Source organism: Delphinapterus leucas, chromosome X (genome assembly GCF_059928025.1).
Source record: "Delphinapterus leucas isolate spDelLeu-1000000601 "Yukka" chromosome X, BTC_Dleu_Yukka2, whole genome shotgun sequence".
Taxonomy (NCBI): Eukaryota; Metazoa; Chordata; class Mammalia; order Artiodactyla; family Monodontidae; genus Delphinapterus; species Delphinapterus leucas.
In genome coordinates this window covers 125,481,603-125,499,614 of record NC_143150.1, presented here as the reverse complement: position 1 = coordinate 125,499,614, position 18,012 = coordinate 125,481,603, and positions in this window count along the sequence as shown.

The following is an 18,012-nucleotide window of genomic DNA, read 5'->3' as shown; positions in this document are numbered from 1 at the left end:
ATCTTGCTTTCCTCAAAAACCTTGACAATTACTATTCCAGTTCTACTTTAAAATATGGTATGGTATGAAACATGGATGAATTGCAAAAACAGTATGTTGAGCAAAAGAAGCCAGACACAAAAGAGTACATACAGTATGATTCCACTTTCATGAACTTCTAGAACGGGTGAGACCAGAGGGACAGAAATTAGATCAGTAGTTTCCTGGGCCTGCGGTGATGGTGGGGTTGTCTGAATTTGTTACGGGTGATAATAGTCCTTGTATTTTAGAGATAATACTGATATGTTTACAAATAAATGATACAGTTCCTGAGACTAGCTTCAAAATAATCCGCTGGGGGAACTGGATGGAGATATAACTAAAGCAAGTGTGGCATGTGTTGATAATTGTTGAAGCTGGGTGTTGTGTCCACGGCCTTCATTGTACTATGCTCTATTTCTGTGTATATGACTATTACCAGAACACAAACTTTTTTTTAAAAAGGGGGTTTTCTCTTAGGATTTTATTTTTGTCATGATAAAAGCTTTTTCTGCATGTAGGAGATATTATCACCAAAGACTACTTTCATTCACTCGACATACGTTCGTTGTGTACCTACTCTGTGCCCTGCACTGTGCTAGGTGATGGGCATGTATCAGTGAAGGACGCTGAGAAAAATCCCTGCGTTCACACTGCTTACATTCTGGTGCAGAAGGCAGGCAGTAACTGATTAAGGTAATAAGGAAATAGATTGTATCGTATGTAAGACATAAGTGCTGTGGGAAAACTAAGAGAGGGTAAAGGGGTCAGAAGTTGGGGAAAGGTGCAAGGGACAGGTAGGGGCTCATTGAGGAGTTGTGTGCTCAGGCCAACTGAGATGACATTTGCATCGAGTCCTGAAGGAAGTGAGGGATTTAGCTCATGCACATAATGGGACAGAACATTCTAGGCAAAGAACAACTAGTGAGAAGGCCTCAGCAGGAGCTGCCTGCGGCTCAAGCCAAAAGGAGGAGGCCCTTGTGACTGCGTGGTCCGTGCGGGAGAGGGGAGGAGGAAGTAAGAGAGGAGCTCAGGCAGTAATGGTCCAGATCAGTCATGGTAATGACTGACCTGCTCTGAGATGGAGACCACTGCAGGTTTAGAGCAGACGGTTCAACCTGGCTGTTGTGTTGAGAAGAGACTCAAGGGGCAAGGGCAGAAGTAAGGGGGCCATCAGGCAGGTGACTCCGCTCGCTGGGACTGTCCCCAATGCCTTCTCTCATGTGCTGCATGTAGATCACTCCATATCCTATTTTTCACAGCCAAGGATACCCTCCTCTTTTCCAGTCTCTCCCGCTCTCTCAGATATCCTTCCATTTGAAACACTCCAGAGCCTTGCCACCCAAGTGTGGTCCCTGGACTTGCAGTGTCAGCCTCACCCTGGAGGAGCCTCAGAGATGGCCCATCACTAACGCGGGTGAGAGACTGTGGGAGAGTCAGACAAAGTGGCAGCTCTGGAGGCAGGGAGAAGAGGTCAGATTCTGGAAATGATTTGAAAGTAGAGCCGACAGGGTTTCCTGACCAACTGTTTGTGGGCTATGAGAGTACCAGTGAGCAAAGCATGTCTCCAAGCTGGAGCCTGAGTAAAGCGAAAAACGGAGTTGCCTTTGAGATGAGAAGACTGCTTTGGGTGTCTGAGTAAGGGTTTAGAGGTTGTTTGACAAACCCTCCACTCTGCAGTGAACATAACATCTACCTTCCCTAAAGACAGACTTATGTTTGTGTGACAGCTTCATACAGACGACAAAATGGCTTTTCCATTGTATTGAGGAATACAGAAGTCTGAACTATAAATTCGTAGGACACTTCTGTGATGTAGCAGCTAATGGCATCATGCTGTACATTTCTCTCTATGGCACCCTAATTGTTCATGCTGAAAATGCACCTGGGTCGTGGAGAATGTATTTGTTTCCTTTCAGGCTGTGGCTGGTGACTGTAGCGAGAGGAATGTTGCAGAATAATTTGTTAGTGCAGGAGAAAATGGCTGAGGAGTTCGTTGTGGACTAAAACCTAATATCAATCCTAATCCTGTTCTCACTTGCTGTGACTCAGAAGTGATGCTGACTTGCTTTGCAGCTGACACTTCGTGCTGTCAACCTTCCCCTTTATTTCTTTGTTTTTGCTTTTTATTGTCACCCCATTGACATCTTTCTCTTTCTTCTCATGAGAGCTATGGTTTAAGGCTTAAATGATAGATAATATGTTAATGATTATTTTGCTGTAGTCCCTGAGTTACCCAATAATACTTTTGTTTTAGGAGGAATTTTGAACATGAGTACACATGCACTTAAATGGACTATTACGTGAAAGAATTTTTATGAGTCATTTTGCACCAACAATAGAGAACACAATTCCAAATGGACGGTATTCCTTCCTTTCCATTAATTTGTTATTTGCTCTCAGTATAGCATCATCCTTCCCTGAATCATTTTCTGCTGTTACAACCTCACAGTAGTACAAAAGTATTGGATATTAAAGAATTATCCAAATGCCTGGTCTTTGGAAAAATACTCTGTTAGTGACTCAGGGGTCTAAGCCTCTAAACAATATTCTTTAGGTCAATATTCTTTTTTTTTTTTTTTTTTTTTTTTTTTTGCGGTACACGGGCCTCTCACTGTTGTGGCCTCTCCCGTTGCGAGCACAGGCTCCGGACGCGCAGGCTCAGCGGCCATGGCTCACGGGCCCAGCCGCTCTGCGGCATGTGGCATCTTCCCGGACCGAGGCACGAACCCGTGTCCCCTGCATTGGCAGGCGGACCCTCAATTACTGCGCCACCAGGGAAGCCCCTAGGTCAAATATTCTTTAGTTTCTTTCAGGTCTGGCAAAAGCTGAGTTCCTGTTTCTCTTTCGTTTTTTCATCCAGTCGTAAGCAATCCAATATGAAAGATATAATAATTTGACAGGTTATTAAATTACCTTTCAGTGAGATTTGTTATTTAACTCTCACTCCAGAAAAATAGAACTAGTAGGAATCTACTTTGTGGCCACTCATACTTGGCATGGGAGATCATCTCTTTAAATGGAATTGAAATGGAAATGGCGATGGCCTCTCACCTCTCTTTCACACCCACTACGAGGCAGAATTCCCTGAAGGAAAATGAGTGCCTGAGAAAAGAGCAAAGGTAAGGGCCAGGAGACTGGATGGAGGTTATTGCAGGAATCCAGGGGAGTGAATAGGGAGGCTGGAACCACTGGCCTGGCTGTGGAGCTTGTAGAAGATGGGTAGATTCTGGATATGATTTAAATACAGGGCTAACAGGATTTGCTGATGGGATAAATATATATGTGTGGGTCAAGAATAACTCTGAGGTTTCTGGCCTGAATAACTGGAAGAATGTAGTTGATAGGCAGGGCATTCTCAGAGGCCGATAGAAAGGAAACTGAGGAAGGCGGGATTTGGAAGAATGAGGCATTGTGCAGGAGACAGCTGCCATTTTTCATTTTGTTTATAGTCTTTGAGTGTGATTACTAGTCTAATGTACCACTGGACATCTTCCAAATCTTTCTAGTAAATGAAAAAGGCTGTCAAAGGTAAGTGGTATGTGTTTGTATGTCAGTACTGAGCATAGACATCAGCCCCAACATGGAATATATGGCCCTAGTTTTCTAAACTGTAATATTTTCAGTTTTAATATTTATGCTAATATAACACTTTTATTGAAGAAAAATTGAATCAAACTTTGGTTGAAGAGCAAATTAAAACCACATTTATATATGGCCTAAATTCCTTGACCCAGAACATCCATCAAGTGAACATTAGGCTACTGAAGAAGCATTGTCAATTTATTTTGAAATGGTCACACTTATCCCCTCTGTCTTTCTCTTTCAAATGGGTAGGTATAAATACTTATCATCTGGTTTAAAACATTGTCATTTTTACCTTTTACAGTATCTATTTCAGTGAAAACCAGACAGAGCTCTCCATCATGAAAGGTAGACTTCATAAAGTGCCGCCTTACTCATTAAACTCACAACATTACGGAGAGACTTTGCCACTAAGCTCGCGGCTAAGGAGGGTGTATGTCTCTTTCATCAAATCCTGTTGATCCTTGACCTTTTTAGTTGAAGGGCAAGAGACAGTCTTACAATGTTGGCTTCGAGGAAGGCAAGAGCTTAATTTGGGTTTTAAATTTAGCATTCAATTTTGCCCTACCAACATCAAGCCAAGTGGTTTTACACAATTAGCTGAATCCAATATTGAGTTTCCTGTCTTGGTCCTTACTTTCACCCTTCTCGGGAAGCAAGCTGGAATTGACTGTGTATCAGCCTTGACCTCCAGCGCTCATGGGAGGTCAGTGCTCATCAGCACCTTTTAGGAACATCAACAGTGACCATACTAGGACAGAGTTGTTATTGATTCTTTGATGTTCTCACTTTAATGTTAGGACTCTGAAGTCTTGACCTTGTCCCCACAGCTTCTGAACTTTTATATTATCATTACGTTTAAAGATACAACAGTATTATTGACATGTAGAGAGCAAATCTATTTTTGGTGATAATGGAAGTAGCTCCTCAAGTAGCAAGACTGTGTTTTTTCTCTTCCTTTCTGTGGCACGAAGTTAGTTGTATCCATAATAGTATTCCCCCTTTTCCCTTACCACCAAGAGCTCAGTTTTACTTAGGTGGCAGTGTGTACTATACCAGGAGATGAGTCTCAACAGGTCGTCTAAACTGGTGGTCTAAATAAGTGCATGGTAATTCCATTTCCTTTGGACAAATACTCCCTTTCTAAGCCCCTCTTGTAAACTAGGTGGCCATGTGACTTTTGACCAATGAGACATAAGGGTAAGACTACTGAGGGATATCCAGGAGAGATTTTTACTGCCTGAGAAAATAGGGAGCTTGGAAAGACACCTCCTCTACACTACACTTTCCCCCTTCTTCCTGCCTTGAGTGTGGTTATAAGATGTAATGCCTGGATTTGTAGCATCCATCTTGTAACCATGAGGTTACAAACTAAGGCAAAATGCTGAGGGTGGCAAAGTGGAAAGATAGAAATGATCCTGGGGGACCTTGGTGATTTTGTTGATCTAAGGCAACGAGCTAGGAATGCCCTACCTTCTTTTATTGAGATAATAAAATATATTTATTTTCACATGGTTAATAATTCTATTCCTCAGCAAGAAACATTCCTTATTGATTCAGCTTCTGTCATATTCTTCAGGCACATCATCCATATACTCCACTTTGAGCTGGTTTTGAACACCCTACAGTGAAAGCAATATAAAGGCCAAGGTTAACAGGATCATTCAAGTACTCTAGGAGCCCCTGACCACAATTACAGAAGCTTTGTGGTGCCGACGGCCAAACTGTGATACCATTTTGGGGCAAAGGGCCTCTCCGTCCTTCTGAATGGACCCCAACTCCATGCTGGCACTTTAGAGAGCAGCCACAGAGAGACTCTTTGGCACAATTTTGGTGGGGCCTGATAGGTACCGGCAGCAGGGAGGCTTCTCCTGGAGACTCAGTGGGCAAGGGGACGGAGACCAGGTTAGCAAGAGCGAGGAGGACAGGGTCGACATCCAGGATGGACTGTAGCTCACAGCCATTTTTGTGGGAACCGAGAGCTACTGTGATGATAATGGCAGGAGAGAGGCTTGGGGCCTTCACTGCAGTTGCTTCCCAAATGAGTGCTGTTGAGCATGAAGAAGATGAGCAGTGCAGAGAGCGGGGAAAGCTTTTCCAGGCTACGTCAGCTGCAGAGGCTGGCTCCTTCTCCTCAGAAGCCACTAAAGAAAAGGAAAGCTGTGCTCCTTGGTCTTCTCAGTAGAAGCTGGCAGTTGGGGGAAAATGAGTTCCTCTAAACTACTCCCAGCCTCTTTTCTAATTTTTTGCCTCTTAGTCTGAAAGTTTTAGTGTAACCAGATTGGCCTCACATGTTTATATGTAGCTCAGCCTTAGAATGTTACCCTTGGAAATGGAAACTCGCGGTTAACACAGGACAAATTGTATTCTCTTCCTGAGATCAAAAAGGAGATCATTTATCAGAAAGATGTTTTCCTCCTGTCTTACGTTTAAATGATTGACACAATGAACAGACAGTTTTAGTTTACTGCTGCTCTGGTAGGTTAGATAGCAAATGACTTGCTGGGATAATAACACATAAAAGAAATACAAAGGCTCAGATTCCTCCAAGGACAAAAACGCCACCTGACAGTTGAGTCCAGTGGCCTGACAAGCTAGTGAACTTATCTTGACCTATGGAGGAAAAAAAATCCTATGTATACATGATGACAAAACAAGATTTGGGACTCTGCCTGAAGATTTCCTTCTGGTCAAACAGACAACTTAAAAGTACTCCGTCAATTCTTGCAATATTTTTATATGTGGAAGCACTCTGTTGCTCAGTCACAATTGTAGGACATGACTACAAATTGCTTGTTTTCTGATATTTATAGCTGAATAAATGAGATTACAAAAAAAGAGCCTTCTTCTAGACAGTGGCAAAATGGGGAAGGGAATTTATGGATCACCAATTCTGCAATGCTGTGGTTTTATTACTTCGTATTATTTCATTTAATTCTGAGATCATTACCATTACCCCATTTTAGAGATAAAGAAACTAATGCTAAAGGAGGTTAAGAAAGTCACCCTTAAAGGGGATCCGTAGCTTTTAGATGGCCAAGTTGAGATTAATACCCATATCTGCCTCTAATGCCAGTGGTCCTTGTAGTTCTCTACTTTTATCTAGCCTATGCTTCACAGTCTTTACTGGGCCTACATATTTAAGAGAGAGCTAGGAATATGCAGATTCCTGAACCCTGGCCCTAGTGATCCCAATTCTTTTGCTTTTTGGGAAGTGTAGGCAGAAATTCCCATTTTCCCAGGCATCCCCTATGATTGTGATGCTGACTGTCTGAAGACAGTACTTGGAGGAGTGCTGGTCTGGACCTGAGGTTCTCCATGCTGGCTGCACATTGAATCACCTAGGGTCACAAAGTTCCAATGCCTGGTGCCTCACCTCAGATTCTCTGGAGTGGAGCCCAGGCATCAGCATGTAAAAGTAAAGTCCTTCCCCCTCTGGGTCATGATCATTCTGATGGACGGTGAGGGTTCTGAATCTCTGGTCCAGCTGTTTCTGGTCTTGGTTTCATCAGGGAGTAACTGCATGATCACTAACAGTCCTTGCTCCTTCATAAGGCATTGGACTGTGATGGTGAATATTGTGTGTCACTTTGACTAGACTAAGGGATGCCCATATAGCTGATGGAACATTATTTCAGATTGTGTTTGAGGGGATGTTTCCGGAAGAGGTTAGCATTTGAATCAGTAGACTGAGTAAAGGCGTGCCCTCGTCAGTGTGGGTGGGCATCATCCAATCCATCGAGCACCCGATAGAACAAAAAGGCAGAAGAAGGGTGAACTCTTGGCCTCCATAACCACGTGAGCCTATTCCTATAATAAATCTTATGTTATCTCTGTATATTGGTTCTGTTTCTCTGGAGAACCGTGACCAATACTGGACTTTACCTTCAAGATCTCTTCGGGATGCCTGGGTCTTAGAGGAAAACTACATAGCTGATATTGGATGCATTATTCGTGGTTCAATAAAAATTCTAGATATATAGTTGCTTTCTGGAATTAAAAATTTTAATGTCATTTTCCCTTTGGCAGTTAAGGAAAAATGTAATATTTGCAGGTTTCAAAACTGATTTTGTTTCAGCACCTCCTATAGAATAAAGATGAAGAATTTCCCCAAAGTTATGAAATAGAATAGGAGAAGAAGGACAGTGGCTGAAGATGGTAGATAGTGAGTGAGCAAAGGGGTGGTGAGACCTCAGGTCAAGTTTCCTTTTTCAGTGGGACTCCCAGCAAACACTGGAGAAAACAGATATGGAGAAAAGAGAATGGCGGTATTTGTAGATTTGGTAATTATAGTCATTTTAACTATGGTAGACAGTAAAACCTGCCAATACATCCCAGAATTCTAGTTCTGCTAGGATTCTGTGACTTGAAGAACACTGTGACTTAAAGAACATGGGTCTACAAATCTGTATTCTGTAAATATTTCCTGCATGAATTAATTCCTCCAGAATTAGAGAAGATTCATTAATGCAGGAAGTGAATTTGTCCTTTTTGTTTAAAGGATCAATAAATCTAACTTGGTGAACTGATGGTGTATTGCATCTGAACAGTGCATTGCACAGTGTCCTTCAATTATGATGTCATTTGAATAATAACTAGGTAAGAATAGGACTTTGGGGGAAAGCGTCTAAGTGCTCTGAATTAGTGGACTACCGCCTAATCAGGTGTTGCAAATTTAAATGCCTTCGGGGGCCAGACAAGCAAACTAGGTGGGAGTACTGAGCAGATATAAAACAAAAAGGAATGGAACATTTGAGCATACAAGTCCTATCTGAAAGCATTCAGATATACATTTCTAAAAAAACATTGTGTGGGCAGAATAAAATACATCCAAGGGCCACCACTTTGTAACCCCGATCCAACAAAACCAGTTAGTATCTTGTTGCAGCCTTATGTTATATAGCTTTCAAGCCATAATCCTTTGAATTATTTGAAAATTCATTACAACTTTTAACAGTCGCTTTCTTACCAGCCCTCTTCTCTCCCTGAGAAAGCAAACAAAACTCAAAACATACAAACAGCCCTGTGTGTTCTTTAAACTGTAGCTAAACATATGGGGAAATTATTTCTTCGGATAATATTATTCTCTGTGCACTGTGCTGAATGGGGGAGAAAAATTAGCCTTTTCTCATGTATACATTAAATAACATGGTGAAGACAAAACATGCTGCCTTTGTCACTTAGATAATTTCATATTGACTTATGAACGTGTTCAGAAATTTAAATTAATGTAATTTCTTGATACAGATATCTGTCAAAGTTAAGCGTAAATCTTCATAGGATATGGAGATATATATACACACGCACAAAAAAATAGCTTTCTAGCAACGCAAAACAAATAGCTTTCAGGATGTGCTTGTCTTTACTGCAGCTGACTTTTATTTCCTATTCCTTCGTGCAGTGTGCTGACCTTATAAATGTTATTAGATGTTGACCTGTAAATATAAATAAGAATTGTCAATAAGTGGAATTGTATTTCTGAACACAGAGGTCAGATTCTCCTCTAAGCCGCATGAGGTTGCTTTGTGAGCGTGTGGCATGAAAAAGTAATAAAACAACTTTTTGAGAAGCATTTTCAATTAGAGTGATTAACCATATTTTCTAACGTTAGGAATTGTTTATCATATGTTACAAAATGGAACTCAGCAAAATAGTCTTGTCCCTCATTTGTAGGGGTAGAAAGGCTGCCCTACATTTTTTTTTTTTTTTTTTTTTTTGCCCTACATTTTTATGGCAGAAAAGGAAATATGCCTATTTCAATCTAACAAACATTGAAGCTGGGTCCTGGGGGCATATGAGCAAGCTGTAGTCCCTGCCCTTATACGGAGAGGAATATGGTACAGAGCCGTGTTATCCAATAAGGTAGCCACTAGTCACATGTGGCTGTTTAAATTAAATTAATTAAATTAAAATCCAGTTCCTTAGTCACCCTGGCCACATAACAAGTGCTCAATAACCCTATGTGGTTAGTGGTTACCATATTGGACAGCAGAGATATGCAGCATGTCCATCACCATAGAAAGTTCCATTGCACAGTGGTGGTGCAGAAATGATGAACTCACCTCTGGAGTCAGACTGACTACATTTGAAACCAAGAAGAGTTCCTTGAGATTGCTGTGCCTCAGCTTCCCCCATCTGTGAAATGGGGATGATAATTATAAAGAGGGCTGTTGTGAGGATTAAGTGAGTTTCTCATATGAAATACTTTTATAAGTACCTGGCCCATAGGAACTGTATAATAGATACAGTGGGGGAATTCCTCAGTAGAGGTTCACCAGAACATTCTGAACACTCAGAAGAGGCAGCAAATTAATTCTGTCGCAGAGAGATTGAGGACGCTTCATGGAAATGGTAACATTTAAGTTGGACCTAAGATGATGAATTTTAACAAATAAGGGAAGTGGATGGGGAGGAAGGGCATGTCGCATGTGCAAAAGCATGGAGGCATGAAATTATGTGGCACATCTGGGTAATGGCAAAATTGCCCAGTTTTTCTATGGAAAAGGGGAAAGGCAGAAGGTGAGGCTAGGAAGGCAGGTGAAGAAAGACTGCAGTGCCTTGCGTGGCCCACTAAGGAGACCAGATTGCATTTTATTTGAAAAGTAAGGAGCTGGGACTTCCCTGGTGGCGTAGTGGTTAAAAATCCGCCTGCCAATGTAAGGGACATGGGTTTGATCCCGGGTCCGGGAAGATTCCACATGCTGCAGAGCAACTAAACCCATGCGCCACAACTACTGAGCCGGTGGGCCACAGCTTCTGAAGCCCGTGCGCCCTAGAACCTGTGTGCCACAACTACTGAGCCCATGCGCCACAACTACTGAAGTCCACACACTCTAGGGTCAGCATGCCACAACTACTGAGCCTGCTTGCTGCAACTACTGAAGCCCATGCGCCTAGAGCCCATGCTCAGCAAAAAGAGAAGCCACCACACTGAGAAGCCCGCGCACCTCAACAAAGAGTAGCCCCCACTCTCCACAACTAGAGAAAGCCCGCGCACAGCAACGAAGACCCAGTGCAGCCAAAATAAATAAATAAATTAATTAATTAATTAATTAAAAATAAATAAAAAGTAAGGAGCCAGCAAGGAATTTTGACATGACCATATTCAAGGTTTGGAACGATAGCTATGGAGATAGTGTGGAAGATGGATTAAAGTGGAGGAGTCCAGCAATCAGGAAGGAAAGTGGCGATAAGATCTTGAACTCAGTCTGTGTTCTTTAATTAAGGCTAAGAAAGTATGGAGGTGGGGGAGAGAGGAGTGTTGACAAATCTTGGGGGTGAGTCACATGTGGGGAAGTGGAAAGAGGAGATTTGAAGACAACTCCTTGGGCTTCTGACTTGGGTGGAGATGCTCTTACTAAAACAGGGATTTCAGGAGAAAGGTCAGGCATGCATCTGCTACGAAGCCTTCCTTGACCTCTCCAGACAGTGCTGACAGCTCCTGTTTTGGCTTTTACATTCTAGCTCTAGATGGCAGCAGTGGGCTTGTGCTAATCTGATTCTCCCTGCCGTAGGCTGTGAGTTCTGTGAGGGCAGGGCCAGGCAGTGTCTCTACTGTTATGTGCCTTCTTGCGGAACCTCTCACATTCTTTTCCTTGCCAGCAGACACCCCCTCCCACTAAACAGCCAGAACCTATTTTCCTAGCCTCCCTTGCCGCTATGGCAGAGACATGGGCGTGTGACGCAGTCCTGGCCAGTGTGAACTCAGGGAGCTACTGGGGCTGGGCTGGGCAGAAACTTTCTTCCTTGACAGAGGAGCATATGGAAATGGCAAGCTTCTCTCCCCTTCCTGCTTTGAGACATTGTTCCATGGAAATGTAACAATTACAGCTGTGGCTGCCATATTGTCAATGAGGCAAATGTGAATAAATCATAGAAGCTGACACTGAATCCGGATATTGTTGAGGCCCTGGACCAAACATGGGCTGCCTTTCTCCTCAGACTTCCCCTGACTCTTTACGTCACCCTAGGTAGGTGTTCTCTTACTCATGTCCCCTGAAAGGCAAACTTGTCCCGCAGTTGAGAACCACTGTTCTAGGCAGATGCTACGGTTATATGTCAAAATCTAAAGGGCAAATAATAGGAACTACACAAATGTCTGTTATGAATCAGTGGTGTGAATACATGAGAATCCATCAAACAGGATTGGATGGTGGGGAGGACAGGGCCCATGGGCGTGGGAGGTAGTGCACAGGGGGTCTGGGAGCCAGGTGACATCACGGGTGCTGTGGAGGGGTGATTGGTCTGGCTGGAATGTCTCAGAAAACTCTTGGGGACTCAGGGTCAACAGCGGGCACCAAGAAATCATGCTTGGCAGTTATCATTGGAGGGCTCTAATGACAATTCTTGCCTACTTCAGGAGTTGAATTTGGGGATGAGTGTTTGGGGAAAACGCTGCCCAAGTCAAGAGTTCCACCATGAAAACTAGTTTATGTTTCCACTTCAAGACTATTAATTGAAGCTGCCTCATTATATTCCACTGTCTGGACTTTAAAGTCCAGCGCTGTGTGTTATCTGCTGGGTAATGATTAAACAGTTCTGCAATGCGTACTGAATCCCTGAAGGACAATATGGCCATGAAGAACCAGGAAGCGGATATTTACTAGTGAGTAAACCTCTTTTCAGCCCTGTAATTCCTGAATTAAAAACAACACAGCGGGGCTTCCCTGGTGGCGCAGTGGTTGAGCATCCACCTGCCGATGCAGGGGACACGGGTTCGTGCCCCGGTCCGGGAAGATCCCACGTGCCGTGGAGCGGCTGGGCCCGTGAGCCATGGCCGCTGAGCCTGCGCGTCCGGAGCCTGTGCTCTGCAACGGGAGAGGCTACAACAGTGAGAGGCCTGCGTACCGCAAAAAAAAAAAAAAAAAAAAACAACACAGCGGGCACCCTTTTATGAAACGTTACACGAACACACCAAACTCTCCCCGCTTCCACCGTCTACATTCCTGATATAATTTCCACCCCCCCCCCATTTTGTTTCTAATAAAAATAGAAAAATTTTCTTCCAGACCATTGAGATTCTGCATTGCTAAGACCAGGGAGGGAAAAAAAGCCAGGTATGTTTTCAGCTTTTGTAGTAACTGCAGGCTTTAATCAAAATTAATGATTAACACTAACATCTTTATTTAAATGCCAGCGTTGTTAGGACAAGGAAACTCCAGCCGGCTGCACAGTGGCCCTAATAACTAAATGCAGTGAACCTTTCTTCTTGCCTTCAGGTTGGCTCCAGCAGCTTCCATTCTTCCTTCCCCATCTCCACTCTCTACAGTCCCCACACGATCAATCACAATATCTTCTGTACAGTAATTAGTCCTGTAAGATGAGCTTTGATTTGAAATAGTGATTTATGCAACAAAGGAAAATGTTTCTTTTGATAGGACTGATCCATGCTAAGCTTTCACTTCCCCTCAGGATGAACTTCTTCAGTTTCTAGGAAGAATGCAGGAAGACAGCAAAATAACATTTAATGAAAACCTACTATGTGCTAGGATTTTCTCTCCTTTACGTCTCACAGCAACCCTGGGGCACAGTTATCAGTGTTATTTGACAAACATACAAAGTAAAACTCAAAGAGTTAATGAAATTTGCCCAAGACTACAGACACACAGATGGAAATAAGAGAAAGCCAATGATTTCTTGGGAAATTGTAGTGGAGAAGCCTAGATATGGAATATATCATTCTGTCTTTATTTCTTTGATGAGAATTAATCTCATGGTCCAAACTTAAATGCAAGGGAGGCTTAGAACCATAGTTTTCCAGAATGCCCATGAAAAGGAAATATGGGTGTGCATTTTGTCACCCTCTGCTTGAGCACCTATACTCCAGTGACAAGCGTCCTCTTAAGAAAAGAAGAACACGTGTACACAGAGAAGGCCATGTGAGGATAGAAGCAGAGACTGGAGTGAAGCAGCCACAAGCTAAGGGATGCCTGGAGCCACCAGAAACTAGAAGAAGCAAGGACTCTTCCCTAGAGTCTTTGGAGGGAGCACAGCCCTGCAGACCCCTGATTTCAGACTTCTGGCCTCCAAAACTGTGGGAGAATGCATTCCTATTGTTTTTGAGCCATGAAGTTTATATATAGGTAATTTGGTATGACAACCACAGGAAACGAATACATGAGGATGTGAAGAGTCTGTTCTATGTCTTACTGAGGAGTTTGGACATCATCCTGGGAGCAGGGGATGGGCAGAGGAGGCATTACTGATAATCTTTAAGATGGAACCGATATGGCCTGCTTTGTACATCAGAAAGGCAACTCTACTAACACAATATTGTAAATCAACTATACTTCAGTTAAAAAAAAGAAAGGCAACTCTAGTGGCTCTGAAGGGTATCAGACAATTACTGTCAGTCCGCTTGTGCTTGGGGAGTGGGATGATGATGAGCTGTGGGTGAGCCCGGGGTACAGTGGAGCTGAAGCTGCAGCATGCCTCTACAGACATAGCTGTGCCTTGGCCATGAGGTCCCATAGTCTCTTCCCAACCAGTGAGTTACCCCAGCACCCTCGTAGGGGATGCCTAATGGGCTGCCTTTATCTGGCTCCCAGAATAACCAGCTCATTACTAGAGGGAGGGGAATGAATCCTTTTCAGTGAGTCCATTCTGTAAAAGGCAGAGATTTTGTAACCATCTGGTTACGCAACGATACATTGCCTCTTGTGTTATGCTGACCTCAGAAATACTCTGAGTGCAGCGTATGTGTGGGAGTGTCTCACTGGCGAGCCCCCAAATTCCACTGAGGGTTATTTCATTATTTGTTACCATATAACAAACCATCCCAAAACATAGGGGCTTAAAATAACAATCCTTTTATTCTCTCTCATAGTTCTGTGGGTTGACTGGGCTCAGCTGTGCAGCTCTTCTGCTGGCCTTTCTTGGAGTTTCTCACAGTTGTGGTCAGATAACACAGGGTCTAGAGTCATTTGGAGGCTCACCTGGGACACTGGGATGGCTGGGCCTCTCTCCCTCTCCACGTTGCTTCAGTACCTCTCCCCTCCACATGGCTTCTCCATGTGGTCTCTCCAGAAGGGGAATGGGACTTCTTACCTGGTGATTTTGGGGTCCTGAATGTGAGAGTTCCAAGAGGGAGGAAATAGAAACTGTTAGTACTCTTCAAAGGCAGGTCTGAAATTAGGACGGCCTGACTTCTGCTGCATTCTCTTGGTTAAAGCAGTTACAATAAAGCAGATTCAAGGAAGGAGAAATAACCTCCATTTCTTGATGGGAGAAGACAAAGAATTGGCAGCCATCTTTAATCTGTCTGAAGGCTATTTTTGAAAATTTGCACTTTTGTCATTTTCCTTAAGCAGAACAAATGGGAGCAGAAGAGGCACAGTGTAGGTATTCAGTGAATATTTGATTAATGGATTTATGACTGCATGAGTGCACACAGTCAGCTGTGTTTCAGAATTCGCAAGTCACTTTAAAAAGAAGATTTGATAATAGCAAGGACATAGTAATGAAATTGAGCAGAAATACTGTTTAAGGGTTAGATTAGAAAAAAGAGAAAAGTTTCTTGTCTTGTTAAGAGTATAATATCAGCATGGAGTAGTGTTATTAATTAAATCGTGTTGTTAATTGCAGGATGGGTATATGTACCATAATCCTGAGCCCAGGGAAGACACTGTATTTGCCCCTTGCCGTTTAGGTGGGAGACTTGTTATAAAGAAATATTAATGACGTTTATTTCCTTTTTTTAAAATTGAATTCTAATCTGGCAGATAAAACTACTGTAGGCATGAATTAAGAAAGATGAGGTTGGGACTTCCTTGGTGGGGCAGTGGTTAAGAATCCGCAGTGGTTAAGGATCTCAAAGTGGTTTGAGCCCTGGTCCGAGAAGATCCCACATGCCGCGGGGCAACTAAGCCTGTGTGCTGCAACTACTGAGCCTGCGCTTTAGAGCCCACGAGCCACAACTACTGAGCCTACATGCTGCAACTAGTGAAGCCTGCACTCCTAGAGCCCGTGCTCCGCAACAAGAGAAGCCACTGCAATGAGAAGCCCACACACCGCAACGAAGAGTAGCCCCCGCTTGCCGCAACTAGAGAAAGCCCATGCACAGCAACGAAGACCCAATGCAGCCTAATTAATTAATTAAATTTAAAATAAAAGAAAGATGAGGTATTCACTGAAAAACTTAAGATTAAAAAGCTTTTAAATCAGTATATACATTTCATCTTTACTAAATAATTCTACATTCATAAATCACATTATTTCCATTGCTTAACTTTTTCTAACCTTTGCCTTTCTCTCTTTCCTATGCTAGGAATCCTAAAAGTCATAAATTTTCTAATTAAGATACCATAATTGCTTTAATATTATAAATTAAATACTACCAGTTATAGTAATGATTCAGGCAGCATACAAAAAGTATATCAGCAACATTGTAAATCAACTATACTTCAATACATTTTTTTTAATAGGGAAAAAATATTTTTTTAAAAAGTATATCAAATGCGGGGGGAGGGACTTCCCTGATGGTCCAGTGGTTAAGACTCCTCACTCCCAATGCAGGGGGCCCGGGTTCGATCCCTGGTCCAGGAACCAGATCCCGCAACTAAAAGATCCCGCGTGCCACGACTAAGACCCGGCACAGCCAAATAAATAAATAATTTTTTTTTTTACATGCTGGGGGAGTATTGATAACTTTTTGGGAAAATGTTATTCAAATTAAGAGGTTGGTCAACTGTCCAAATGTCATTTTAAAGCAGAAATCTCCGGCTGTATAATGTGCAATGAAATTCTTCAACATTCACTACTTTGAGTTGAGTGTCTCAAACCAGGTTCCAGATACTAAATACCCAAAGCAAGTACCGTTCTCCTGTTTGAACAAATGGAGGTCTCAAGAGGACCAAAGAATAAAACAAGAAACATTTAAAAATGCCTTGAACTTGACAAGCATGTTCCTAGGTACCTTTGCCCAGCCCACTCTTTCCCCATATCTTCCTCTGCCTGCAACTCACATCTTTGGCAGGACTTGCCGCTGATTCCATTCACAGCGCTGCTCAAATTCTGCCTCTCTCCCCAGAGTCACCCTTGCTAAAATGACATCACCATTATTCGAAGTTTCTTCTTGATGTGTACATTGAATGGTTGGTTTCCTGTTCATAATTTGTCTCTCTCCACTGAAAGCAGGGGCATTGCTTTCTCACTGCCACCCTATAGTGCCTGGCACATAGCAGTTGCTCAGTGAATGCCTATGTATTATTCATAAGACCAAATCCCCAAATGTCAGCTTGATGTAATACACAGGAGCTGAGGGCTCGGACGCTCCAAAGTCAGGTACACGTTTCCACAGGAGAGAAAGATAAACACTGCCAGTATAAGTCCCAACCCTAGATTCTAACATGGAGACATCTGCACCAATTGTGTAAAAGGCTGCCAGTTTCAGATTGGCCTCATTATTCATGGATCATAAAGAAGAATTGTTTCTTCCTCTTGGAAGATGGCTCATCAGCAGTATTTATTGTTTTGTACTAACCATACCCTTGCGATGCTCCTCATGAAGATGGGCTTCCTGCCTTTCATGGCAGTCCCCTCTCTTCCCATTGGCTGCTCTCCTCTATTGTGTTTAAGCTTTGAGCTATCTCAGCAACCTCAAATGATTCGTTGGAAATATCTTTCATTTTGATCATTGAAAGTTTTCCAGATGCATGGAGTTGCAGTAAACCAGGAAAAAGTCAGCAGAAAATCAAACATTATATTTTATTGCTGCAAAATGATTTTCAGTTCTTCCCACAACAAATCAGTGCCAAGAAATTCCAGAGGATCAAAACCCTCATTGTTTCTCATTGCCTCCACCATCAATTCTATTTCAGAAACCAGTTGTACCCACCCACTCTCAACTGGGGAGACTAATCGTATGCATTTGTAGGATTGAAACTGAGTTTCCAAAATATTTGTTGACATTATTGAGGTTAGCTTTGTTTCTTTAGGGACGATCAATATAATGCTAGAATAAATGTAGCATCAAATTGCATTATTTCAGTGGCAGGGCTTCTAATTATGATTCAGTTGATAAATCTGGTGCTAAGCATGCAATAACCTTGCCCTTTTGTTTATGTTTGCCTCTGTGCTAATTTTCTTTTTAAATTAAACTCTTCAGAAGAGAGCTTAAGGTGTGGAATTTTTATTTCAGTTAAGTAGTTCTGGCTTATTCATGGCATGTACCCAGCTCTCCTGGACCATTGCCAGTCATACTTATAGGGGGATGAGCTTATCAAGATGGTTTGACAATGCCAGGCAACCAGTCTGCTACCCGATAATCTCAATTTCAAAGAATTTCAAGCAAGAGGTGTGGATTTAGTCTACTTTGCTGGCTAGATGAAAGGACCACTGCATGCTTACTGGGACACTGCATTGGGTACCAAGATTTGAAGTTGCTGGGATTTTGTCTGTTTGCTTGCCTTA